This window comes from Macaca nemestrina, chromosome 7 (assembly GCF_043159975.1).
Source record: "Macaca nemestrina isolate mMacNem1 chromosome 7, mMacNem.hap1, whole genome shotgun sequence".
Classification (NCBI taxonomy): domain Eukaryota; kingdom Metazoa; phylum Chordata; class Mammalia; order Primates; family Cercopithecidae; genus Macaca; species Macaca nemestrina.
Window position 1 is genome coordinate 78366905 of NC_092131.1, and position 27980 is coordinate 78394884.

General features: G+C 42.1%; 1 protein-coding gene across 3 annotated transcripts in view; it reads left to right on the forward strand.

Annotated features, from left to right (window-relative positions):
* Positions 1 to 27980, forward strand: part of LOC105477914 (protein kinase D1) — a 373044-nt gene that overhangs the window by 125720 nt on the left and 219344 nt on the right. Inside the window, exon 1 of one of the 3 annotated variants that reach the window (XM_071100376.1) lies at positions 16769 to 16774. The exons of the other annotated variants lie outside the window; for them this stretch is intronic. The gene's annotated coding sequence lies outside the window, so the exon portion shown is untranslated. Of the gene's footprint in view, positions 1 to 16768; positions 16775 to 27980 lie in introns of those variants that run through there. 3 annotated transcript variants of the gene reach the window in all.

Genomic DNA, 27980 nt, shown 5'->3' on the forward strand with positions numbered 1-27980 from the left:
CAGGCAGTGCTTTGTCTCCAGTTAAGCTTTTTCTTTCATTTAAGTTTTCAGTAGAATGTTTCAGGAATCTGCATACTTCAGGAGTTTTCAAGGTTAGCTTTTTGTTTTAATACTTGCTTGAACAGTCTGAACCATTTTCCAATGCTCATCTAACCAAACAGCTACTTTGTTTATTTATCGTTCTGCCTGACCTGTAATGTAATCTGCATAATGCACTGGCTGTTTTCAGATTCAGACTACATATTTCAGATTGGATCTACCTGGTGTATTTTTTTCCTCCAGCAACCTGAATGCCAGGCAGAGGGTTCATTGAAATCTAGGATTAATAAGGTTGTATTTTAATCAGTTTCACAGCATAATCTCTGTTATGCCCAGACCGTTTATTCCCCGAAGAAGACCACCAGAGTCCAGAGTCAAAGCTAAGCAGCAAGGATCTTTATTACAGGTTCGAACCTGGAGCTCTCACTTGCTCGTGAAACGAGACGGGCAGGAGAGCTCCCCCACTGAGCTCCGAACAATGTTATATAGTCTAAGGAAAGTAGGCATAGAATCATTATACAAATTAGAGGTATGATTGGCTGGGTTTGAACAAAGCGATTTGGCAAACTATGATTGGTTCCTGCCATTTCTGATATTTTGGTTCAAACTTTGAGGCAGGAGAGCAGGTTTATGGCAGCAAGAGTTTATCTTACTTAAACACGTCTTGTGACCTTGCCTCAGAACTTACAAAATCTCTGGTATGTGCAAAACAAAATCTCTGGTACGTGCAGAAAACCAGGTACTCACAGAACTTACGAAATCTCTGGTATGTGCAAAGATTAGAGAGCAGAACAAGGGTGTAGCGGGTGGGGGGTGGGTACACATCTATCTTTGTGTTCTTTCATTTCTCCCTTCTCATAAGTAACTGGATGTCCAATCTTGGATTTCCAGAGTCTTATAATATAGCCTCACTTTCTGGGTGCAGGAGAGGCTGGTGATGGCTACGGAGGACCATTAGTTGGATGGTATCAAACCTTTCTCTGACAAATTGTAAAATTTTATTTACCACACAGGGGCCTATAGTGAATAGAAGTAGTAAAGACATTAGGGGGCCTAAAAGGGGTGCCAGAAGGGAAAACATTGAAGAGCTCCACCAATTGTTAGCGGCTGTAGTGAATTGTTGCTTTTTCATTTCTAAGCTTAGTTCGTGTAGGCGTTGGACTCTCTCCTCAACTAACCCTGACTCATTTATATAGAAACAGCATTCTTCTTTGAGGAACATACAGGTACCTCCTTTCTCAGCCGTGAGTAAGTCTAAGGCTCTGCGGTTTTGAAGGGTGACCTGTGCTAGGGAGGTGAGCTGCCGCTGAAGGGAGGCTAGGGAATAGGCGGAGTCTTCCATAGCAACAGAGAATTGTTGTAACAGCTTGTCGTTTTCTATCATGGAGTGTTGTAGGGCCCCTCCTGCTAACCCCGCTGCGACGACAGAGGTGGTTAAGGATATTCCGGCAATTAGTGGTAGAAAAACTGCTCGTCTATGTCGCGCAGTTTTAGTTGGGGCGGTCCCTGCCCAGCCTATGAACTCTGCCGGGGTTAGCAGTGTCAGTCGGGGAACTAGGGTAACAGGGATACACAACTGTCCGTCAGAGATGCTTTTGGACAGAGTTTTTAACAGAGTCATATTACACCAGAATAACACACCAGGGGGAGCATATATGGGACTATTAGGGTATGTAGCCAATTGGTTACAGAGGCTGTTGCTAAATGCCGAATAACAATAGGGGTATTTCTCTTGGTATGGGTCACGGTACAGGGCTACATCGGGTATCGTGACTATCGATGAGTTAAAACCTGTATAGTTTGTGGGAGGGGAGGATAGAGGAACAGCCGTTAATGGTGGTCTTCCTAGGGTTGCACACATAAAACAAGAGGACAGGTCGCCTAAACCAGTGAGGTTGGCGAATGCTAGCCCTTCCCGTAATAGAGTTAGCCAGGAGAAGGGCTGCAAGTCTTGTGATAGCTTGGTTTCTTGCCTGTGGATTTGTGTGTGGATTAAGGGTTGAATCTGGACTAGACTTCTCCACAGATATAAATGGCTACTGGGCCAGGTACTAGTTGATGAGTAATATACTCCCCCATGTTGTGGGGTTGTCCACCGAGAGTCCCATGGGTCTCTAATTATCCAAGTGTAAGTGACGGGAGACTCAGTTTTGTAAAAATACCACCCTTGTCGTTCCCTCCAGTATCGGACAGAGTGCGTCTTACAGTAGCTATATGGGCAACCTGCACTCTGGTGCCACCAATAATTTTTACAATTATATTCAGTTTGATCATATTCAAAACAGATCATGGGTATTGCTGGTTGGGCAATCTGGAACCTAGTGAAATTGAGGTAAACTATAGTATTACACCCTGAGGGGGGGCAGTCTGCGCTAGCTAGCAGTTTACCCGCTTGGGGGGTTTCCCCGGGGTGAGTTTTGTTCTCATAGAGCCAGAACCTCCAGACATAGGGATTAGATGGCGCAGCAGTGAGGAGAGTCAGATGCATAAGGCATAAAAGCATAGGTAAGCTAGACATGGTTACAGCTATGGGGATGACGGCGCAGGTTAGCTTTAAGGGATTGTTCTTAGCTTTGTCTACAGTCCATGTAACCGGTGCTCCAGACGGCTCGAGAAGGTCGGATGTTGGGTCCACTGGTTTGACGTGTGTGTAGTGGATCCACGAAGCGATGCCTTCTACTTTGAGAGCGGTGGGAGTAGTCAGGAGTACTTGCAGTGGTCCTTTCCACCTGGGTTGAAGAGTTTCTTGCCGGTGGCGCTTGACTAGGACCCAGTCTCCCGGCTGGAACGGATGAGGCGTCGGCGGAGGTCCTGCCTCGTACAGTTCTCGTAGTCTGGGCCAAATTTCCTGGTGAATTTTCTGTAAGGCTTGTAAGGAGAACAGGAGCTCAGAGACATTTTCAGTTTCAGGTTTGAGTAAGTCATCTTTTAGACTGGGGACCAGGGGTGGGGGTCTGCCATACATGATTTCGTATGGTGTGAGGCCTAGTCTGTAAGGGGTATTTCGGGCCCGGAACAGAGCGTAGGGGAGAAGTACTACCCAATTAGCGCCAGTCTCCATGGTCAATTTAGCTAAGGTCTCCTTCAGAGTCCGATTCATCCTTTCTACCTGTCCTGAGCTTTGGGGCCTATAAGCACAATGTAATTTCCAATTTGCCCCCAGAATGGAAGCCAAATCCTGACTTACCTTAGCAACGAAGGCTGGTCCATTGTCTGACCCTGTTTGGACGGGAAAGCCATACCTGGGGAGGATTTCTTCCAAAATTTTCTTTGCTACAACCTGAGCAGTTTCTCTCTTAGTTGGGAACGCTTCTGTCCATCCTGAAAAAGTATCTACAAAGACAAGTAAGTACTGATACCCATATTTTCCAGGCTTTATCTCAGTAAAGTCTATTTCCCAATAGATACCAGGCCTAGTTCCTCTACACCTAATTCCTGCGGTGGTCTGGGTTTGGGGGCAAGCGTTGTTTAGTTGGCAGGCTTTGCAATTTGTTGTGACATCACTGGCCAGTTCAGCTATGCGCCTGATTCTAAACTTGGCGTGCCTGATTAAGTCCATCATTCGCCGGGCACCCAGGTGGGTTGTCCGGTGGATGTGTTCCAACACCTGCCGTCCTAATTTTTCTGGTAGGATGGTTTGGTCATTTATATCAGTCCACCACCCATTTTTAACCTGTTTTAGGGGAAGCGTGTTCATCCATTCGCGATCCTGTTCGGTATAGTCGGGAAAACATGGCAAATTTCGCGGGCCAGGATCGGGGAGCTGGAGCGCGAGGAGCTGACTGGGAGCTTTTGCTATGCTCCTTGTGGTTTGGTCGGCTAAGAAGTTGCCTCGAGCAATTGGCGTAGTTGGTTTCTGATGCCCAGGGCAATGTACGATAGCCAATTTCTTTGGTTTCCACAAAGCAGTTAATAGAGCTAGGATCTCTTGCTTGTTTTTTATTTCTTTGCCTTCGGCTGTTAATAGCCCCCTTTCTCTGTAGATGGCCCCATGTATGTGCGCAGTAGCGAAAGCATAGCGGCTATCCGTGTATACTGTTAGTTTTTTCTCTGCCCCTAGGGTGAGGGCCTGTGTAAGGGCTATCAGTTCGGCTCTTTGGGCCGATGTCCCTGGAGGCAAGGGTTCCACCCAGATTACCTCAGTCTCTGACGTTACAGCCGCTCCTGCATACCGCTGGCCTTGGTGGACATAGCTGCTGCCATCAGTGAACCAGGTGAGTTCTGTGTCGGGGAGCGGACGATCTTGCAGGTCCTCCCGCACCCCATGCACCTGAGCCAGTATCTCAGTGCACTCATGGGACGGGGCGTCCAAGTCTGGATTTGGCAGCAGTGAAGCAGGGTTTAAAGAGGTTGGAGGCAGAAAAGTTATTCTGAGGGGGTTTAACAGCAGTCCTTGATAGTGGGTGAGCCGGGCGTTACTCATCCATCGGTCCGGCGGCTGCCGGAGGATGCCTTCAATGGCATGCGGGGTTATAACGCGCAACTCTTGCCCCATGATAAGTTTATCAGCGTCTCGGACCATTAGGGCGGTCGCCGCGATTATCCGGAGGCAGGGTGGCCAGCCAGCAGCCACTGAATCTAATTTTTTTGACAAATAGGCAACTGGCCTCTGCCAGGGGCCTAGGTACTGTGTTAACACGGCTTTTGCAACACCCTTACTTTCATCCACGTATAAGTGGAAGGGCTTGGAGACATCAGGGAGCCCCAGCGCGGGGGCTGATAACAAGGCAGTTTTGATTTGCTGAAAGGCCAGCTCAGCCTCTTCCGTACAATTGAAGGGCTGCCGTTCCTTTGTTGCCTGGTATAGGGGCTTGGCTAACTCAGCAAATCCGGGTATCCATAACCTACAGAACCCTGCCGACCCCAGGAATTCTCTCACTTGCCGTGTTGACTGGGGTCTAGGGATGCGTAGGACTGTTTCCTTTCGGGCTTTGGTTAGCCAGCGTTGCCCCCCTTTTAATAGGTACCCCAGATAAGTTACCTCCGACTTGCAGATCTGAGCCTTGTTGCTGAGGCTCGGTAGCCTAGCTCCCCCAGAGTCTTCAGGAGGTCCTCAGTCCCTCGAACACAAGTTTCCGGGGACCTGGCCGCTATTAAGAGATCATCAACATATTGCAAAAGAGTTATTTCAGGGTGTTGCCGCCGGTACTCACCCAGATCTTCATGAAGGGCTTCATCGAACAGGGTTGGCGAGTTCTTGAACCCTTGTGGCAGTCTGGTCCATGTTAGCTGACCGTTGATGCCCCTCTCAGGATCCGTCCATTGAAATGCAAAGAGTTCTTGACTTTTGGGAGCCAGAGGAAGGCTGAAGAAAGCGTCTTTTAGATCAAGAACGGTATACCACTGTTTTTTGGGATGTAAGGCACTCAGAAGGGTGTATGGATTGGGCACAGTGGGATGTATGTCCATGACCCTTTTATTAACTTCTCTTAAATCCTGTACTGGCCTGTAGTCCGTACTGTTGGGTTTACGAACAGGTAACAGTGGAGTATTCCAGGATGAGTGGCAAGCCCGTAGGACTCCCTGGTCTAGGAGTCGGCGGATATGGGGCGTAATTCCTTCTCTTGCCTCCAGGGGCATAGGATATTGCCGAACCCGAACCGGGTCCGTCCCTGGCACAAATATGGCAGGTCGATGTTTAGCTAGCCCCAAGCCCCCAGTTTCTGCCCACGCTTCAGGGAAACGCTGGAGCCAAGAGTCAATTCCCTGATCGGGGGGCTTTTGCTCTTGATGGAGTCGGTACTCATCTTCTAAGGTGACAGTCAGGATAGATATTGGCCTGTTTTGGGAATCAGTTATCTTTGGCCCTTCTGGCTCAAAGCGGATTTGGGCCCCCATCTTTGTCAGCAAGTCCCTCCCTAGTAGAGGGCAGGGGCTCTCTGGGATGACTAGGAAGGAATGGGAGACTTTTCCCGTTCCTAAGTCTACAGTCCTCTGGGTTGTCCAGGGGTATTTTTTGATGCCTGTGGCCCCGTGCACCCAGGATGTTTTCTTAGACATTTTTCCAATTGCTTTGGTTAGGACTGAGCGTTCCGCCCCAGTATCGGCCAAGAAGCGAACTGGGGACCCCTCCACTTGCAAAGTTACCCTGGGTTCGGGGAGGGGGTCCGAACCTCGTCCTCCCTAGTCAGAGTCCTGGGTAACGAGTACGGAGGTAGGGTTAGCTGGTCTCCGTTTCTTTGGGCAGTCTTTAATCCAGTGGCCACGTTCCTTGCAATAAGCACACTGATCTTTTTCTAATCCTTGCCTAGGGCCTTGCTTTTTCTGCTTTCTGTTTTGGCCATTTCCTGCCTGGGGGAAAGCTGCTACTAAGACTTTGGTCATTTCTTTGGTTGCCTTGAACTGTTTTTCTTCTGGAGTATCCCTATTATTATAAACTCGCTGGGCCATCTGAAGGAGGTCCTGAATCTGCTTTCCCTCTAAACCTTCTAATTTCTGGAGTTTTCTTTTAATATCTGGTGTTGCCTGGTTTACAAAGGACATTACTACCGCTGCCTGATTTTCCGGTGCTTCCGGGTCCATAGGGGTAAACTGTCTGAAGGCTTCCATTAATCTCTCTAAATACACAGCGGGGCTTTCTGTCTTACCTTGTAACACAGAATATACTTTAGCCAAATTGGTGGGCTTGCGAGCTGCAGCCCGGAGACCCGCCATTAGAGTCTGGCGATAAATGAGCAGTCGTCCCCTACCTTCTGCCGTGTTGTAGTCCCATCTGGGCCGGGTCAAAGGGAAAGCCGCATTAATGAGGTCAGGATTTGCAGTTGGCTGGCCGTCATCTCCTGGAACCAGTTTTCTGGCCTCAACTTGGATTCTTTCCCGCTCCTCCGTTGTGAACAGGATTTGGAGGAGCTGTTGACAGTCATCCCAGGTCGGCTGGTGAGTAAACATGACACTGTCTAACAACGAGGTTAGATCTTTGGGATTATCTGAGAACCGAGCACTTTGGGACTTCCAATTGTATAAATCACTGGTGGAAAAAGGCCAATACATGAGACGGGAGAGCCCGGTATCATCGAGCGATCCTATTTCTCTGAGAGGCAGGGCTACAGTGGAGTCAGGGAGTCGGGAAGCTTGGTCCCGCTGTACGCGGCCTCGTGTTCGGCCGGCCGGCCTCCCCAGGTTACTTTCGCTCTCGGCTGCTTCCGCTTCTCGGTTTCCCTCTATGGAAGCACCACCCTGGGGGACTGGGTCCTGCGGGATAAGGTGCGGATATGGTGGGGGAAATGTGGGTTCTAACGTTAGGGGGTCCTGGCTGTCCGGCAGCACAGGGGCCGAGGGAGCAGAGGGAGTCTTTTGTCTTGTAGGTCGCGTTACTAGGACTTTGCAGGGCTCAGGGATGAATGGAGTTATCCAGGGTGGTGGGTTTTCCACAAGATCCTGCCACACTAGAATATAAGGAATTTGATCAGGATGTCCTGACTGCCCTGGCAGGAAAATCTTAGTTTTTACCTTAGTAATAATAGAGAGACAGAAAGTTCCTTCGGAGGGCCACCCTACGCCAAAAGAGGGCCACTCCACATGGCAAAAAGTAACTAGCTTTCCCTTCTTTAGTTCTATGCTTAAGTTACGCCCCCGAGCCTTCACATCCTTAAAATTGGTAACAAGGAGTGAGAGCGGCGTGCTCTGGTTGTTGCCCATCTTTGGACTGCTCCTACAAAGAGAAGGGGGGACGAAAATGAGTGTGAAGCAGAGGGGAGTATCCGACAGGTCCGGTCCTGGAAGGGGAAGAAAAGGTTTTATGTTTCGTTTTGGACTTACACTTAACACTTAACAATAACGGGACAGACAGTGAGAAACGATGAGCCTTCGCGAGCGCGTGTCGGACTTCCGACCTGAGTCAGATGGGGCAACCAAGGATGGAGGCCCCCAGATGGGCACTGGGGAACGTCTCCCACCAGTCCCGAGTGGCTGTCTTCTAGCGCGTCCGCCAAGACCGTGCCACTTACAGAACAGACCAATACAGATTACAGATTACGGATTTCGTGAAATTTCAGGGAGACAGACAGAGACAAAGACAGAGACAGTGACAAAGCCGGCTTACCTACAGATTAAGATCCGTTGACTTGGGGGTCTGGTGGGCTTGGGGGAAATCCCGGACGAGCCCCCATTTGTTATGCCCAGACCGTTTATTCCCCGAAGAAGACCACCAGAGTCCAGAGTCAAAGCTAAGCAGCAAGGATCTTTATTACAGGTTCGAACCTGGAGCTCTCACTTGCTCGTGAAACGAGACGGGCAGGAGAGCTCCCCCACTGAGCTCCGAACAATGTTATATAGTCTAAGGAAAGTAGGCATAGAATCATTATACAAATTAGAGGTATGATTGGCTGGAGTTTGAACAAAGCGATTTGGCAAACTATGATTGGTTCCTGCCATTTCTGATATTTTGGTTCAAACTTTGAGGCGGGAGAGCAGGTTTATGGCAGCAAGAGTTTATCTTACTTAAACACGTCTTGTGACCTTGCCTCAGAACTTACAAAATCTCTGGTATGTGCAAAACAAAATCTCTGGTACGTGCAGAAAACCAGGTACTCACAGAACTTACGAAATCTCTGGTATGTGCAAAGATTAGAGAGCAGAACAAGGGTGTAGCGGGTGGGGGGCGGGTACACATCTATCTTTGCGTCCTTTCATCTCCTTCTCCCAAGCTTATTGCCCAATCTCAGAATGAGATCAAAATAAACTGAATTGTCCTTACTCACTTTCACAAAGTTGCTAGTTAGAAGCAAAATATCCAATCCATCCTGTAGGAAGAAGAAAGAGACCCAGCAATGGGCCTGGATAATCTGTAAATTGCATATTTAACATAAGAATAATCATGGCTCTTGTGATTGAGAGCTTTTCAGTATATTTGGTGGAAATAAATTGTGTCCTCCAGTGGTTGATGAGATCCGGGTCTTGCCTTGCTTTCCTCTCCTGGACATTTATTTGCCAAGCAGATTGATCTGTTTAGCGCATCTATGTCTGGGTGGGTGATGTCTCCGCTACTACAGTACACTCTTCTACATTTATTATTTCATTAACAATTACTTCCACTTTCTTGTTTTTCCCTTCTCTGGCTTGTTCTCATGCTCTGTCTTGCCATAACTTAAGTTTTCTTTTCTCCTCCTCATTGCATATTTCCCTTCATTGGCAACTTACAAGTACTTACATCACTTTGTGGTGAATCATACTTTCTGTTAATAATGAAAAGTGCTTATGTTCTAGAGAGCAGAGCCCATGCTCTGGAGGCAGCCTGCCAAGGGTTGAATCCTGGTTCTTGGCTCTACCACCCATCAGCTCACTAGCACTGTGAACTTGGACAAGTTTTTAAACCTCTTCTTGCCTACCTTTCCACATCTGAAAAATGCAATGCTCTAGTTCCCACCTCATAGAGATGCTGTGAAGATTAAAGGAGTTATTCTACATTATGGATTTAGAACAATTCTTGGCCCATAGTAAGTGCTCAACAACTATTAGCCATTGTTATGACTTAATTTCATTTAGCTCAGTTGTATGACCATTCATTCAGCTTTCTATTAGCATTCTATTTTTCTGGCAACACCTATTGATATACCAGATAATTGATTTTCTTTTTTTGTAATGCATTTAGAAAATGCTGCTCTTTGATGTAAGTTAAGTATTGCCATTTTTCTCTGTTATTTTGCAAGGAGGACAACTTAGGATGAAATATCTAGAAGTAAAATCTCTCTGTTATGGTCAAATCCCTCTTAGTATCCCTCAGCCAATGTGTGTGCATCTTGCTACTGCAGGTGTTCCCTGCTTACTATTAATAGCAGCATGGTCAATACCTAGGAGGTTGTAGAAATGCAGATCAGAGACCACACTGCAGACCAACTGGATGATAATCTATAGTCTAACAAGATATCCATGTTATTCTTAAGCCTATTAAAATTTGAGAAACACTATACCAACATTTCTAGGTCTAGAGCACCATAATTCTGCTGTAGGGAAATAGGAAGAAACCAACCTGAATTCTATTTTAATAACACATAATATTGACTATTTCTACAATTTAGCACTTTAAGCCCTATGAGATTTCCTGGGAAACCTATGATGGCATTCTCTTGGGTGTAATTGTTATCGATTAATGTCATGATTAAAAGTACAGCTTAGGTCTACTGGGAGTTTTAGCTCACTGAAAGGAGAAAAAAAAAACCAAAAAACACCTCATTGATCTGAAGCCCTCAGTCAGTTATTCTTAGCTTTTCAGAAAATACTTCAGATAAATAGCAATAATCTTAGCACTGAGAGGTTTATCTCAAGGGATAATCTTTCTAACAATGACTCGCATTGATTAAGTTCATTGCTTCTTAACTGTTCACTTTGTTACTGTGGTAACTCTATTTTAAACATTAGGATGCATTTTTTTTTTTTTTTTTTCCGGATTGTGTATGGATAAAGTAGCACAATGAGGCATATTTGGGCTTCTTGTACTACTGGTGAATTACTTTTTGATAGTCTAATGCTCCTGTTGTTTTCTAAATATTGCTTTGTTGAGACCAGGTTCTGGAAAGAAGAGGCATTGGACATGTTCATGGGTTAGACACCTGACATAAGAAAAGTCAGGCAACTGTTACGATTCTTGGTATCTGTGTCAGCTCTCAAGAAAGGACTAAAAGTGCTAGATTTACTAGCTGCGGAACATTGCTTTTTGAACAGTTTACTCTTGTGAATCTTGTATAGCAATGTTGTTAGATTGTTCTCTTGCCTTTTGCATATATATATATATATATATATATATATATATATATATATTTTTTTTTTTTTTTTAGTTTTGCTCTTGTTGCCCAGGCTGGAGTGCAATGGCATGATCTCGGCTCACTGCAACCTTCGCCTTCCAAGTTCAAGCAATTCTGCTGCCTCAGCCTCCCCAGTTTCTCCCCTGTCCCTGTGAAGAGACCACCAAACAGGCTTTGTGTGAGCAATAAGGCTTTTTAATTACCTGGGTGCAGGCAGGCTGAGTCCGAAAAGAGAGTCAGAGAAGGGAGATAGGGGTGGGTCCGTTTTATAAGATTTGGGTAGGTAAAGGAAAATTACAGTCAAAGGGAAATTACAGTCAAAGGGGGTTGTTCTCTGGCAGGCAGGGGTAGGGTGTCACAAGGTGCTCAGTGGGGGAGCTTTTGAGCCAGGATGAGCCAGGAGAAGGAATTTCACAAGGTAATGTCATCAGTTAAGGCAGGAACAGGCCATTTTCACTTTTGTGGATCTTCAGTTGCTTCAGGCCATCTGGATGTATACCTGCAGGTCACAGGGGATATGATGGCCTAGCTTGAGCTCAGAAGCCTGACATTCCTGTCTTCTTATATTAATAAGAAAAATAAAATGAAATAGTAGTAAAGTGTTGCGGCGGTGAAAATTTTTGGGGGTGGTACGGAGAGATAATGGGCGATGTTTCTCAGGGCTGCTTCAAGCAGGATTAGGGGCGGCGTGGGAACCTACAGTGGGAGAGATTAAGCTGAAGGAAGATTTTGTGGTAAGGGGTGATATTGTGGGGTTGTTAGAAGAAACATTTGTCGTATAAAATTATTGGTGATGGCATGGATATGGTTTTCTATAAATCGAAAAACTAAACGGAATAAGAGAAGGAGAAAAACAGGTATTAAAGGACTAAGAATTGGGAGGACCCACGGCATCCAATTAGAGAGTGCCTAAGGAGGTTCCTCATAGCCCTGCCAGCAAAGATTATTTATTTACTTTAAGAGTTAAGGGGATAGCACCAGGAGATATCTATCAGCTGTGATGACTTGGAAAAACAGTGTAATCCGGCAGTGTAAACAAGAGCAGGGCATTTATGAGTAGTTGAGAACGGTGAATAGGAGTATGACTAGATAGAAGATAGTAGGGATGACAAGTTTTTTGGGGTGCAGTCCAAGTTGGTCTGGTGTCTGGAATGAGACTGGGGCCTAATAAAAAGGAGCATCCGTACAGGAGCTCAAATAGTCTGTACCCTGTAGCATTCTGAGGACAGGTCTGAATTCTGAGAAGGCAAAGTCTTAAAAGTATTGTCCAGTCCTTTTTAAGTTGGTGGCTGAGTTTGGTGAGGTATGTTTTAAAAAGACCATTAGTTCACTGGATACCAAGAGCCTGAGAAACTGCTTGGGTGATTTGACTAATAGAGGCTGATCCGTTATCAGACTATACAGAGGTGGGAAGGCCAAACTGAGGAATTATACTTACAAAAGAGAAGAAATGACCACTATGGCCTTTTCAGACCCTGTGGGAAAGGCCTCTTCTCATCCAGTGAAAGTGTCTACCCAGACCAAGAGGTGTTTTAGTTTCCTGACTTGAGGCCTGTGAGTAAAGTCAATTTGCCAGTCCTGGGCAGGGGCAAATCCCTGAGCTTGATGTGTAGGGAAGGGTGGGGGGCCTGAACAGTCCCTGAGGAGTAGTAGAATAACAGATGGAACACTGAGAAGTGATTTCCTTAAGGACAGATTTCTAAGATGGATGGAAAGGAAATGAGAGGTTCTAAGAGGCAGGCTAGCGGTTTGTAACCTACATGGAAGAGGTTATGAAATGATGACAATAGAATGGGCCTGTGAGGCTGGAAGGAGATATTTTCCTTGGTCTAAGAACCATTTGCCTTGTGTGGGAAGAGATTGATAGGGGGAAGTTTTAGTGGGGGAGTAGGTAGGAGTGGGTAGATGAGAAGGAGAAAAACTGCCGTGAGGGATAGAAGTTGGAATGCTAGCTGCTTTTTTAGCTACCTTATCAGCATAAGCATTGTCCTGAGTGGTGGGATCTGATGCCTTTTGATGGCTGCTTTTTTAGCTACTTTATCAGCGTAAGTAAGTGTTGCCCTGAGCAATGACATCTGATGCCTTTTGATGGCCTTTGCAGTGAATGACTCCAGCTTCCTTTGGAAGTAAAGTGGCTTTGAGAAGTGTTTTTATTAAAGAGACATTAATGATGCAGGACCCTTGCGTAGTGAAGAAACCTCTTTCAGCCTGTATAACAGCATGCTGGTGCAGGATATGGAAGGTATATTTACAGTCAGTGTAAATATTGATGTGTAGTCCTTTTGCAATAATGAAGGCCCGAGTTAGGGCAATGAGTTTGGCTTGCTGAGAGGTAGTAGAGGGGGGCAGAGCGGTAGCCTCAATGATAGATGTGGAAGATACTATAGCATACCCTTCCTTTTTTGGTGAGTGGCAATTAGGCCTGGTGGAACTGCCATCGATAAACCAAGGGTGTTAAGGGTGAGGAACAGGAAAGAAGGAAATATGGGGAAATGGAGTGAATGTCAGGTGGATCACAGAGATAGAGTCATGGGGGTCAGGTGTGGTATCAGGAATAATGTGGGAGGCTGGATTGAAGTCCAGGCCAGGAACAATGGTAACTGTGGGAGACTCAGCAGAGTGAGTATAGCTGAAGGAGCTGGGGAGCAGAAAATATATGCATCAGGTGGGAGGGAGAAAATAGATTTTAGAAGTTATGAGAACTGTAGAGAGTGAGTTGAGCATAGTTTGTGATTTTGAGGGCCGCTAAAAATATTAAGGCAAAAGCAGCCACCACACGCAGATATGAGGGCTAGGCTAAAACAGTAAGGTCAAGTTGTTTGGATAAAAAGGCTACAGGGCGCAGTCCCAGCTCTTGTGTAAGAATTCTGACTGCACTAACCATGCCTAGGAAGGAAAGGAGTTGTTGTTTTGCAGAAGGCATTGGGGTTTGGGAGATTAGTCGGACACAATCAGCAGGGACAGCTCGTGTGTTTTTATGAGAATTATGCCAAGATAGGTAAACAGATGAGGAAGAAATTTGGGCTTGACTGAAATGGAGAAATGGGAAGACTTGAAAGAAATGGAGGCTGTCTGTGAAGCCTTTCGGCCATACGGCCCAGGTAATTTGTTGAGCCTGATGGGTGTCAGGGTCAGTCCAAGTGAAAGCAAAGAGAGGCTGGGATGAAGGGTGCAAAGGAATAGTAAAGAAAGCATGTTTGAGATCCAGAACAGAATAATGGGTTGTGGAGGGAGGTATTGAGGATAGGAGAGTATATGAGTTTAGCACCATGGGGTGGATAGGCAAAACAATTTGGTTGATAAGGTGCAGATCCTGAACCAACTTGTAAGACTTGTCCGGTTTTTGGACAGGTAAAATGGGGGAGTTGTAAGGAGCGTTTATGGGTTTAGAAGCCCATGCTGTAGCAGGCGAGTGGTAACGGTCTTTAATCTTTTTAAAGCGTGCTGTGGGATGGGATATTGGCGTTGAGTGGGATAAGGGTGATTAGGTTTTAATGGGATGGTAAGGGGTGCATGATTGGTCACCAAGGAGGGAGTAGAGGTGTCCTATACTTGTGGTTTAAGGTGGGGGAGATACAAGAGGAGGATGTGAAGGAGGCTTTGAACTGGGGGAAAAGGTGGCAATGAGGTGTGGCTGTAGCCCAGCAATAGTCAGGGAAGCAGATAATTTATTTAAAATGTCTTGACCTAATAAGGGAGCTGGGCAGGTGGGGATAATTAAAAAGGAGTGCATAAAAGAATGTTGTCCAAGTTGGCGCCAGAGTTGGGGAGTTTTAAGAGGTTTAGAAGCCTGGTCGTCAATACCCACAACAGTTATGGAGGCAAGCGAAACGGGCCCTTGAAAAGAAGGTAATGTGGAGTGGGTAGCCTCCGTATTGATTAAGAAGGGGACCAACCTACCCTCCACTGTAAGAGTTACCCAAAGCATCTGTGGTGGTCCTGTAGGCTTCTGAGGCAATTGGGCAGCGTCAGTCTTCAGCTGCTAAGCCAAGAAGCTCTGGGAAGGAGTCAGTCAGAGAACCTTGGGCCAGAGTTCCAGGGGGTCTGGGAGTGGCTGCTGGGCGAGTTGGACAGTCCGATTTCCAGTGGGTTCCCGCACAGATGGGACATGGCTTAGGAGGAATCCCGGGCTGCAGGCATTCCTTGGTCCAGTGGCCAGATTTCTGGCACTTGTAGCAAGCTCCTGGGGGAGGAGGTTCTGGAGGAACCCCTGGCAGCTGTGGTTCAGGCGTTTGGAATTCTTGTGTGCTGGAGATGTGGCTGGGGTTTGTCTCACAGTGGAGGCAAGGAATTGCAACTCAGAAATACATTGCTACTTGACTGCCTCTACTGTATTATTGTATACCTTGAAGGAGAGGTTAATTAAGTCCTGTTGTGAGGTTTGGGGGCTGGAATTTAATTTTGGGGGCTTTATTTAATGTCAGGAGCAGATTGAGTAATAAAATAAAATGCATATTGAGAATAAGATGGCTTTCTGACCTTTCAGGGTCTAGGGCTGTAAAGCGTCTCAGGGTTGCTGCCAAAAGGGCCAAGAACTGGACTGGGTTTTTATATTTGATGACAAACAGCCTAAATGCTAACTAATTTGGGAGAGGTGGGATAAAGAAAAAGGGGCATTAACCTTGACTATGTCTTTAGCTCCAGTCACCTTTTAAAGAGGAAATTGTTGGGCAGGTGGGGGAGGGCTAGTCGCAGAACGAAACTGTAAACCAGACTGGGTGTGAGGAGGGGAGGTGATAGAAGGATTATAGGGTGGGGGGGCAGAGGCTGAGGAAAAATTGGGACCTAGCTTGGCCTGGCGAGGAGCAGCCTGGGGAGGAGGGGAGAGGTCAGATGGGTCCATAGAAAGGGAAGATTCAAAAGACTCAGAGACTCTTAGGGTTGGGACTGAAGGGACAGGCGGGAGGGAAAGAAGCAAGATTTGGGACGAGTTGCACTAGGAACAGAGACTAGGGAGGGACTAATGTGTAAAAAAATGCCTAGATGTCAGGCACTTCAGACCGTTTGCCCATTTTACGACAAGAATTTTCTAGATCTTATAGGATGGAAGAATCAAAAGTGCTGTTTTCTGGCTGTTTGGAACCACTGTCGAGTTTGTATTGGGGCCAAGTGGCATTGCAGAAGAAAATAAGGCATTTAGGTTTTAGGTCAGGTGTGGGTTGAAGAGGTTTTAACTTCTTGAGAGCACAGGCTAAGGGAAAAGAAGGAGGAATGGAGGGTGGAAGTTTGCCCATAGTGAAGGAGGCAAGTCCAGAGAAAAGAGAGGGTAGAGACATGGAGAAAAGGGGTGGGGGGTACTTGCCCCCCAGAAAAGTGGGAAAGGGGTGGGAGGTGCTTGCCCCCCCAGGAAAGTGGAAAAGGGGTAGAGACATGGAGAGAAGAGGTGGGGGTACTTGCCCCCCAGGAAAGTTGAGAAGAGATGTGAGGTGCTTGCCACCCAGGAAAGTGGAAAAGGGGTATAGAGACATGGAGAGAAGTGGGGGGTGCTTGCCCCCCAGAAAAGCGGTGCTTGCCGCTAAGGGTGAAGGACCAAGGCAGGCATCCCCGCGTGGTCAGACACCTCTAAAACGTGGGTGAATTATCAAGCAGACGTCCCCGCGTGATTAAACACCAAGGGAAGACTGTCTTCCTGAGTCCGTGACCGGCGCCGGGGTTTTGGGTCCACAGATAAAACGTGTCTCCTTTGTCTCTACCAGAAAAGGAAAGGAACTGAAATTAGGAGAAGGAAGAGATTGAAAGGTGGTGCCAAGATTGAAAGGAGAAAGAGGCTGAGGGATAGTGAAAGGTTGGAGAAGAGAGTAAAGAGAGGCCTGATTTAAAATTGGTGAGATGTTCCTTGGGCTGGTTTGTCTGAGGACCAGAGATCGTAGGTGGATCTTTCTCAAGGAGCAAAGAGCAGGACAGGGGGTTGATCTCCCAAGGAAGGTCCCCCGATCCGAGTCACGGCACCAAATTTCACTCATGTCTGTGTGAAGAGACCACCAAACAGGCTTTGTGTGAGCAATAAAGCTTTTTAATCACCTAGGTGCAGGCGGGCTGAGTCTGAAAAGAGAGTCAGAGAAGGGAGGTGGGGTGGGGCCGTTTTATAAGATTTGGGTAGGTAAAGGAAAATTACAGTCAAAGGGGATTGTTCTCTGGCAGGCAGGGGTAGGGGTCACAAGGTGCTTAGTGGGGGAGCTTTTGAGCCAGGATGAGCCAGGAGAAGAAATTTCACAAGGTAATGTCATCAGTTAAGGCAGGCCATTTTCACTTCTTTTGTGATTCTTCAGTTACTTCAGGCCATTTGGATGTATACATGCAGGTCACAGGGGATATGATGGCTTAGCTTGGGCTCAGAGGCCTGACACCCAGTAGCTGGGATTACAGGTGCCAACTACCGTGCCCGGCTAATTTTTGTATTTTTAGTAGAGATGGGGTTTCACCATGTTGGCCAGGCTGGTTTCAAACTCCTGACCTCAGGTGATCCGCACCCTTCAGCCTCCCAAAGTGCTGGGATTATAGGCATGAGTCACCGTGCCTGGCCACATACATTTGTTTTTATGGGTGGTAGAAACATCTGGAAAATCTTCAGCTCACTATTTGTTACAGGATAGCAAGAAAGATAAAGAGATTGGGTTTAGGCATTTTGAATTTGGCTTTAAGTGAATCCAGTTGCAGATGTTAAATAATGATATTAAGTCAATCTAACCATTAATGTAAAATGATGTTCAAAAGTTATAGAACAGCATATAAATAATTGAAAAACAAAAGATCATTATTTTACTCCTAATTACTAGCCGTGGAGTATGGGTTAACCTTTCCACATCCCTCACCTTTCACATGCAATGAGATGCTCAGTGAATCCCAACAATTATCCTTTTCTTAGAGTCTCAAGTTCTTATCCTCTGTTTTTATTAGAACAGCTGTGTTTCCAGCTTGGATTATTATTACCTCCTACTTGAACTGTTGAAATTCATGGGTCATTCGCTCCTTCAGAGTTACCAACTATGTTTTTAACAAGTTGATTATGCTAATATAGAGTTACAGTTTTGATGTTAACTAGCTAAAAAAATTAAAACTTGGTGACTTCTCATTGTCAGTAAACAAAAAAATCATTTCCCAATGTGGTCAATTAAAATCCCCCCAAATGGTCATAGTTTACCTTAAAATATTCTTGCTAGACCTTTCTAAGTATGAACCTTATGTGCCATCAAAATGGGGTTGTTTATTCTAGTCCATATGTACATTGTATTTCACAATATTTGGACCTTAGCTATGTTTTTCCCTCCATCTGGAATGGTCTACTCATAATTTCTGCCCACTGAAATACTTCTTATCCTTCATCCTTTTCCTTAAGCCTGTGGGTCCTTTCAGCCCTCAACACTCAGCTATGACCCAAATACTACCATTTGAGAGGGGTATATAGAGGCTAGTCATGCGTGGCCTTTGACCTGGCCTGTCTCATGACTGGCTCATTGAAATGCAGTTTCTGGTTGTCAGATTTTAAGTTCTAGAAACTTCATTTTTTAAATAAAACTAGAGTGGCTATAGTTTCCAGAAGACAAATTCAGGCTCGTAAGCCCCCAAAATTATTTTTATGGACTGGAGTGCCTGTATACTGACTTAGAGTAAGTGACGTGCTTTTCTTGGATATTGCCTTTCTGCAGCAAGTTGTCTGCAAAGCAGATTCAGAAACTGGAAAGTTGCTCAATTGACTCAGAATTGAAACATAAGGAACTGGTTGATCTTGAAGGATATTCCATCCAGGTTGTGGGAAAATCTTATTGAGTCACCTGATAAGATTCTTTTCCTTGGATAATTTGATGTAAACACTGGAAGATTCCTCAGGTTCCAATCTTTCATCTGTCGCTCCAACTGACTGAATTACAGTTCTCCTTTACATCTTCCATTCTGATAGTATCATTCTAAAGATGTCACTTTGTTACCTTGTTTTAAATTTAGCAACTTCCTGTCCGTATCAATGAACTTGTAAAGTAATCCAGGTCTAGAAAACCACATTTAGATCTATCTAGTCCATCTACTGTGGTGCCAAAATCTTTGGATGGCTGTTCTCATACATCATGTGTTTGTTTTTGAGCCTTTGTAGTCTCAGAATGTGCTTTTTATCTGAACTTACACAAGAATTATTAAATTGCCTTGTGCATTAGATGTATTCCCTTCTTCCTTTCTTAATCTATTTGTATTATGGTTATTGGCAAACTGGCCTTATTTACTAGTCAGGTCTAAATTTCTTAAAAGCTGGGACTATTACTTATTCTTGTTTGGTTTTTCTGTTGTCTCAAGTAGAGTCACTTTTTTTTTTTTCAGAAATGTAGCTTTACGTTCATTTCTTCATTTATTTATTCATTCTCTCCTTCCCTCTTTCCCACCCTCTCTCCCTTCCTTTCTTCCTTCCTTCACTCCTTTCTTCCTTTCACAGACATTTATGAAACATGTACTATTTGCCAGGAATGTGTTAATGTCTGAGATTACAGGTATAAAAGACGTAGACCCTAATAGCATAGTTACTGCCACTCATTGCCTTAAGCTCTTCACGTGATTCATGTAAGACCACCAAAAGGTAAGTGTTAATACTCCCCACTTGTTTTTTGTTTTGTTTTGTTTTCTAATAAGCATACTAAGGTTCAGAGAGAAAAAATTGACTTTCTTAAAACCACAGTTAGTGAAATAGCTGGGATTTAAGATCAAGGCGGTTGCCTCAAGTCGTTCTTTTTCCCTACTGCTTATTCATGTTCATTGGAGGCAATTTTATGGTTTAAGGTACTGTGATGGCTAGCTACAAGTGTCAACTTAGCCAGGCTGTGGAGGCCAGTTGTTGATTAAACACTTATCTGTGTGTTGCTGTGAAGGTTTTTTGTAGGTATGGTTAACATCCACATTCAGTAAGCTGTAAGTAGAATCATTAGCCTTGATAATGTGGGGAGGCCTCATCAATCAGTTGAAGACCTCAAGAGCACAAACTGAAAAGAAGTTTTGCCTCAAGACTGAAGCACCAATTCCTGCCTGAGTTTCTAGCTAGCTTGCCTGCCCTTTGATTTTGGATTTTCCAGTCTCTACAATGGCATGAGACATTTACACACACACACACACACACACACACACACACGGGTCCCCTTTCTCTGGAGAACCTTGACTAATGGGCTGATACAGGTTCTGACAGTTAAATAGACAAAATATTACACTAGCGTTTTTACTGCATTACTTGAAACTCTCAAATTAAAAGTGTTTTAAAGTTTAAGATGTATATGCCATATAGTAATTTTATTTTAAATAGGGAGGATTGGTGCCAGGGGTCTTATCATGAAGGGACCAAGTGTGGAGATAGAAGGAAAGGGATGAGGGACTGGACTGTTTTTCAAGGTGACTGAAAAAATAGAGGGATGTCACAACCTAAAGGTGGTCACATTATAGCTGTCCAGGGAAAGATTTATAAAATTGTTGAAGACACTCATTTCAAAAAAATCAAATAACAAAACACACACATTTTTTTTTCCCTGTAATTTGACATTAGCATGTCTATGTGTAGTCTGTGGTGTTCACAATTTTACTTTTAGGTTTCATAAGGTAAAGCAAGTCAAATATTTTCCTGCATGTAGAGTTGAAAAGCAAAAAGTAGTGATTTTAGGAATTTAGATTTCAGTCAAAAATTTCATTATTAGGCCCAAAGTTATTGTGGTGAATCCATAAGAGTTTTTTTGTCTGTTGCAAATCAGAGTTAACCCAGCAATAAAACCCCACGGTCTAGAACACAGGTTTTAATGAAATAGAAATGGACACATGGAGGAACAGAGTGTTAAACAAATGGAAGCGTGCCTCTATGCAACCAGTGGCGGCTCTCCTTGGAATGGGATATCACAGCCAAGTTGATTGGAGACATACAGTTGATGCTTATTGTTTGTGGAAGTTCTGTTCTGTCGCATCATCTTAGTTAGCAAATGCTGAACCATTTCTCCTGGGAGAAATACAGGGTGGGTTAGTTCCTGTGAGGCTCTTGTCACATTTTTCTGAACGATCTATACATAATCTCATTTATATGTGTTTCTGTTTTAGAGACACCTTATTTAATCTACTCATGGTCAATAGCGGTCAAACTCATGCCTGAAGTGAGTTTATCTAACACATGTATTTTCTCTGTGAGACACATAACAGCCTTCTTGCACTTAGGAACACTAGACGGCACTTCAGCACTATGCTTGGGGCTCCTTTCGAGCAGCATGATCACCAAGAAGAAGCACAAAATGCAAAAAATGTGGCATTAAATAGACCATGAAAAGAACACTGTTGAGAGCATGAGAACTGAAACAAGAAGGCAGTGTAAGCTGGGAATGCGCACATTGGGCAGCTCATTTTTTTGTCACTCTGTGCATGTCTGCAAATGACCTCGAAAGCACCGCAGTATTTATTTTGCTGTCATAAATACATTTTAGCAAGTAGATGAATTTGCAAATAAGGAATTGGCAAATAATGAGGATCGGATCTACATAAGTAGTTTGGGTCTTCCTGGAAGATAAAACTATTTGTAGTTAAATAGCTCCCCCAAAGACACTCTGTAAGAGAGTGCAGTGCTGCCAAAGAACAGTGTTTGGCTTCTAAAGATTTTATGTTCATTTGCAAGATTATTTAATAAACATTTTTAATCCTTGCTATTGCAGCCTTTTAGAAGAAAATCTGTGCTGTAAATAACAAAACTTTAACAATGGCAGTATGCTTTCCCCAGGAATCCCTGAGCAATTTCAGGTGTCTGTTTTGAACCACTGGAATGATTAATAAAATCAGCACAAATAAACGAAAAATCAAAATTCAAGCAAAGTAATTTGTTATCTTTTCCAAAATATTAGTAGGGAAGCAATTTGTTTTCTTTCACCAAGATTTACAGAGTAAGTTCATTAAAATATCACTTGTTTAACCATGTTAAAACAATTACTTGTTTAACTGAGGTTTTCACCTTTTAATGACTTTTGTCATATTGAAATTTGCCAAGAAATTAGCAAGTCTACAACTTTGATTCTTGCATACTATTTTAGTACTTTTAGGTTGATGCCAATCCTTTAATTCTTTATTTGTCCAACACTTAGTATGTGCAAATTTCTTTGCTTAAGAATTCTGAATTAGCAAAGCAGGGATTTTCTTGACTTAAGCAGCTGCCAAATCGTGGAGGTACTCCCACCCAAGAAAGAGGAGTAAAAGTGAGATGAGCTCTTTTACGCTCCTGCAGCAAAATTAGAACTCAAGGACAGAGGGGGTACGACAGCTCAACTACTGATGAGATTATTATTTAAAAGAAAAGAAAAAGAATCAGTGATGTGGAAGATTATTGAATTTTTTTGTGAATCAAGATTTCCTCCAATAGCTCATTGTACACTGAATAAAAAAGGTTGGGTTATATTTTTATTCTGAAAAGATATTGCAAGCCATTTTTCTCAGCCATTTCATAAATTAGAATGGGAAAAAATAGATTTATATTATAGCAAGTACAATTTAGTTTAGACTAGTGGTGGGGGGATACTACCAGAGGACTACAATTATGAATATTTATAACCTGAAATAGATGTAAGAAGTAAATTAGAGAAATTAACATGGGCAATAATCATATTCATACAGTAACACTGACTTGGAGAGAATTATATTAGGTAGTCAGAGGACTTTAGCCTATTGCTGCTTGAAATTATGTATACATGGATCCTTAATGTTCTGGGCTTGAATTTGAAAGGCTCACTCATCAAGATTTTTAGACACATTATATTTGCTTTTGCAAATTAGAAGCTCCAACCACAGATGCAAGTATACATTGCCATGTGTGGAATTAATGCTTCAGACAGCTTATGAATATGTATGTGTATTTTGGTGGCGCTTCTGCCACACGAGTCTGAAAAGCAGTGGGAAGTGGGTGGAACTGCGTGGAACTGCATATTGCTGTCAGAAAAGTGCAATTCTCAAAGAAAAAAATATAGGGGCAAATTTTCATTTCAGACATGTCTGCAGAAACATAAAATTTTCCCAAAGAGGAAAGCTGATATTTGTCCATTTTAATTGTTAAAATTTCTGTTGACATCTTCACAACTTGGAAATATTCTGAGGCCAATCCTTTATATTTAAATATACATACATCTTCAAGATGGTTTCTGGAATGCCTGAAGTTTCGATATGTAGTGAGATTTATATGGCATTGAGTTCTGTAGTTACAGTTGCAGCTGATTGAATTCCTGGTATATATGGGTTGGGTCTAGCTTAAGTTATAGGGGATGATTTTGTGTCTGTATTTCACCAGGATGTTGGTATTAACCACTGATTACCTCAAAATCATGTTCATCTTGAAAAAGAAATACAATATAAATGGTAGTACATTTGTAATCTGTTCCACTTTATGGGCACCACTTGTAAGTCATGGTACCTGGGCGGGTTGGGGTGGAGGGACAGGAAAGCTACGGTCAGTAGCAGCTCCTGTGGTGGTGTGTGTGTCTGCAGCAGTGCACATGCTTCCAGGTTCCCTGGGCCCAAGAGGTCGAAGGGTCTGCACCAACTGATTGTGGCCCCCTTGGGTAGTTTGAATTAATTACCCGTTATCATCAGCCCCCTTTTATAAAAGTTTTAGGGTGTTCCGGAAAACCTTGTCACTCAGTGATGGTTTGGTGTAAGGGTCTGGTTAGAGCAGAATCAGATGATATTTACATGTTTCACATGCTCTAACAGTACAATTCTGATACTTCAAACAGATGTTTAAACAATTCCTAACAGTACATTTTAGACATCAAATTGAACCAGTGACAGATAATAACATAATTCCTATTGCTCTGTTTTATTGATTTAAACTTATTGCATCTGATCAATTATTACCAAAGAGATTTTAATCCATCACTTGACACACGATTTGTTTACAAGGCATACTGATATCCTCCTAAAAGACCTTTTGTTACGGCTTTGCATATTCACTGTTCTTGAATTAGTCCCTCAGGCTAGTTCCCTTTACCCAAGTTATCATTTAGAAAAGGGAAAAGAACACTTGGCTGTTGCTTTTGATATGTAGTTAGAGTGCCTGTAAATTACCTTTTATCATAGGTCTGGTCTAATGGAGGGTCCAAAGTTTTCTAGGCAACAATACTTTCTTCCATTTAGCCTTAGTCATCATTTCTTAATGGCCTCCCTCATTAGAGCTTTAAATTGGATTAAGGTTTTATGTTATCTAGGAACTTTATAAAGAATTAATTGTTATAAATTTTCATTTGTCTTAAAAAACAAATAACTAAAAACTCTCACATCTGTTAACCTCCCTTACCCTTCTAGCTTCTGTGCCATTCTTCATTTCCCTTTGCAGTGCAACTCAACATGTCTACCCTTGTTGTCTCTAATTCTCCTTTAATTAACTCCTAAACATACTTAAATCAGACTCTTGCCCTCACCATTCCCCTAGAACTCTGGTCAGGTTAAACAGTGACCTTTAAGTTACTATATCAGTGGGTTAGTGTTTGGCCTTCATCTTACTTGACCTATCCAGAGCATTAGAGACATGTATCTTCCTAGAGGCCTGTGACTCCCTTGTTCCTCCACATTTTTCATACCTTTTAATTTTGGAATCCCTGAAAGGTGAGCACTTAGTCTGCTTATCTATTTGCAGTTATTGTTGGGGATCTCATTCAGTCTCATGACATTAAATATCATTTATAGACCGATGACTACCAACTTAATGTCATTAACCCAGACATTTCTTCAAAACAATCAATTTTCCTATTTCAGGAACTATAGGAATTTTTAGCTCTACATCAAAAATTTTAATAGACAAGTTTTGGATCTTCCACCAGAAACAAAAAGGAGTCAATAAAGTGATAATTTAAAAATTTTGATATTGTTATGATTAAACATTCATACTAATTTCCAAATTCTAGAGTTAGGGAGTTTAACCTAAGATAGAAAAAATAAGATAGAGAACCTAGAATCACTCAATTCAGGAAACTGCATCATGCATATTTACATAATTTTTATGCATACTTGTTGATTGCTATTTCATATTTAAGGTTATTTACCTAACAAACTAATTCATGCCAACACAATGTACCATGTAATCCAATGGGAGATGTCATTTAGTGAGATAAATCATTTGCTTGTTTAGAAGAGTGTTACAAATATGAGTATCACTGGTATTTATATATCAATAGATGAAAGAAGAGTATAGCATTTATAACTAAAGAAGAGACACATATACTGATATGACCAGCTGATACATTTAAAGTGATCTTAGTAAATTATGTTTATTTTGCTTGCCTTCCTTTGTAAACTTTGTCCCTTTTGCCTATCTGCCAATAGGCAGTCAACTGCAATGCTTAAACACATTGAAAGTTGATTTATAACTCAAATGCATAGTCCACAGACTATTTCTTATATTTTTGGACATAAAAATGTCCAAAAATTTTTAATGATGAGCATTCTAGAACATTTTGCATTCTGAGTCTTACATGTTTGTTTTAATATCTGGAATTGGGGAATATTGCACATTGTTGTATTTATCATTATTCCTTAGTTGGTCAGTTTTGCTACAATTTTACGGTAGAAAAGAACTCTGATTTGAAAGCAATTTCAGACTGATTCATTTCAAGCTTAGAGTCACCAAAATGTTTACTCATCCTCTAAGTTACAATAATACTACTTATGTCGAAGAAAAAACAATGTTTAATTAAAGCTTTCATAAATGTTTAATAGTGTTTATTATGTGAAAATTAGGTGAGCATATAATGGGAACATGAATTATTTAAAACACGTTCTTGCAAAATTGAGGTAAGAATACAAAGGAAGATAAACTTTCCCTATAGCTCCTTTAGATTCAATGACAGGATGACATTTAGTATATAAAAGATACTGAATGTAATTAAATAAGTGTATATAAATAAATATATACTTCAAATATATACAAAGAGATAAAAGCAATGGGGTTTAGGATGTGACATTTTCTGGATTTCTCTATGTTTAGAATCTTAATAAATTTAGTAGTTTGATGAACTATTGATCCATTTAGTGACTAGAAAATTGATACTGATGTCATTTAGACAATTAATGAAAATGTTTAAGAGTAATATTCAAAGGACAGATGTTCAGAGAATGAAAACAAATGCTGGTATAAATGAAAACACAAATAGTAAATGTGAAAGGAAAAATGTTCAACTTAGTAATATTATAGAAATGTAAATTAAAACCAGGGTGTGTACTGCTGTCCATCTACTAAATTATTAAATCGCTAAAAAGCATAAATCTGATTTTTAGTGAGTCTGTAGGGATGTTTATGAACTCACACATTGCTGCTAGTATTATAAATTAGAAGAATGTATCAATATTGGGAGGGTTACAACTGTGATCAGACCTTTGATTCTATCTTTTGGCTTCTGTTTTTGAGATTTCCTCAAGAAAACAACTCAAAATAAAATACAGCAGCAAAGACTTAGTCACCAGACAGACTGATACATATATATAGGGAGCGTGGGGGAGGGTTATAAGAGGGGAGGAAAGGGAAGGATAAGAAGGGGCAGAGGGGAGAGAGAGAGAATGAGCCTGTGTGTGTGAGCTCTTTGCCTTTCAAATATGTATTCCATCAAGAAGTCAGATAGAAGCTCAGTATGCTTTGTAAATTGTTTATATCCATTAGGAATGTACAGTATAGCCTGATGAAAATCTATGTTTTAAATAAATAAGTAAATCACTGTACAACATTTTATTTACACAATTATTGTAAATTTCTAAAGAGTGTGTATGTAGAAGGGGAATGAAAGGAATTGCCAACCCCCCCCCAAAAAAACCCCTGATAATTTATAGATGTTATTTAGGGACAAGAGTACTTTATATTTCTATTTGTCTTTGTTTACTTCAAAAATTTACATGTATATTTATAATAATTATTGCATATTTTATACTTTAAAAAGAATATAATAATTTTATATAATAAAGTATACTCTGCTAAATAATGTGCATTATAAATCATGGCCCTTGTTTTGTATGAATAAAATAAAAACTCAAAAATAGTCTAAAATACCTTTTAAAAATTCTGAGCTTCCTTTTATAGAATCAGCATTGTAACCTAAAATTATAGGTGAGATTTGAACTTAAAATACTTAATAATACATCTGCATTCTATGGCAATGAAACAGACTTAATCACCGTACACAGCAGAGACTTGCACACGGCTAATACGCTTGATTTAAAATGGCCACAGTAAAGATCTGCTTGTGTTAGGGGAAACATTGGATCTTAGTAAATTCAGAACACAGCTCATGAATCGCCATGTTCAGAAAAAGTATTACCCTAGCTTGCCTCCATTTTCTCTCCTTAATTTTAACATTAGTGCAAAGATACACCTGTCCATGGAATAAAAATAATAGTATATATTTAAGAAAAAAATTCTAATTAACAAATTGTGTATTTCCTTTTCTGTGGGTAAACAGCAGCTGTGAAGCCTTTAAAATCCACTGTTTATTCAATAGAGTTATGTAGAAGAGTTTTGGAGGCTAGCTTCATTTTATAAAATCTTTAAGGAAAAAACCAAAAAACTTGTGTTCATCTCTTCCTATTTGAATAAGAAATACCCACTGTTCATGCACATGATTATTTTGAACATTGCTCCCATATCAATGTAAGAAACCAAATTGTGCAAGCCAAATAATGTTTATACCTCTTCCCACAGAACACACATGGAAAAGATAGCTGTGATATTCTTTACAGAATGTGAGATTTAGGGCACACAGTATCTTAGAACAAATCAATTCTTGTTAGTAGCTTTTGTTTTCTTTAAGAAGAATGTATCTCAAATTTATCTGAAGGAAGACCAGGGAACAGATGAAGTGTTTCTTTGGTTATTATAGTTTGGATAATTTAAAAAAAATTTTCTCTTCTTATTTTTTCCTGTGGACATTTTTTTTTTGTCAACAGCTTAAAGATTACTACTATATATGAGGTATAGAATTGGATGTCTTTTTAAGTGCGATTGCATTCTCTATTCTGTAGAAACACCTACCATTTAGATAAAATTATAGTGCTCCGACAAGCAAAAAATAGGCTTTTGTTACCCTTGTATATTTATGCATATTTTGCTTTTATTTTAACCACAAGAACTTTCTCCAATTTTGGCAGCTCTAATAATCTGCAGATTGTCATTTTTTTCATGATAGAGTGTGAAGTTTTTTCCAAAAAGAATCTGATTTGTAGCTATCTCTATTTTGCCATGAC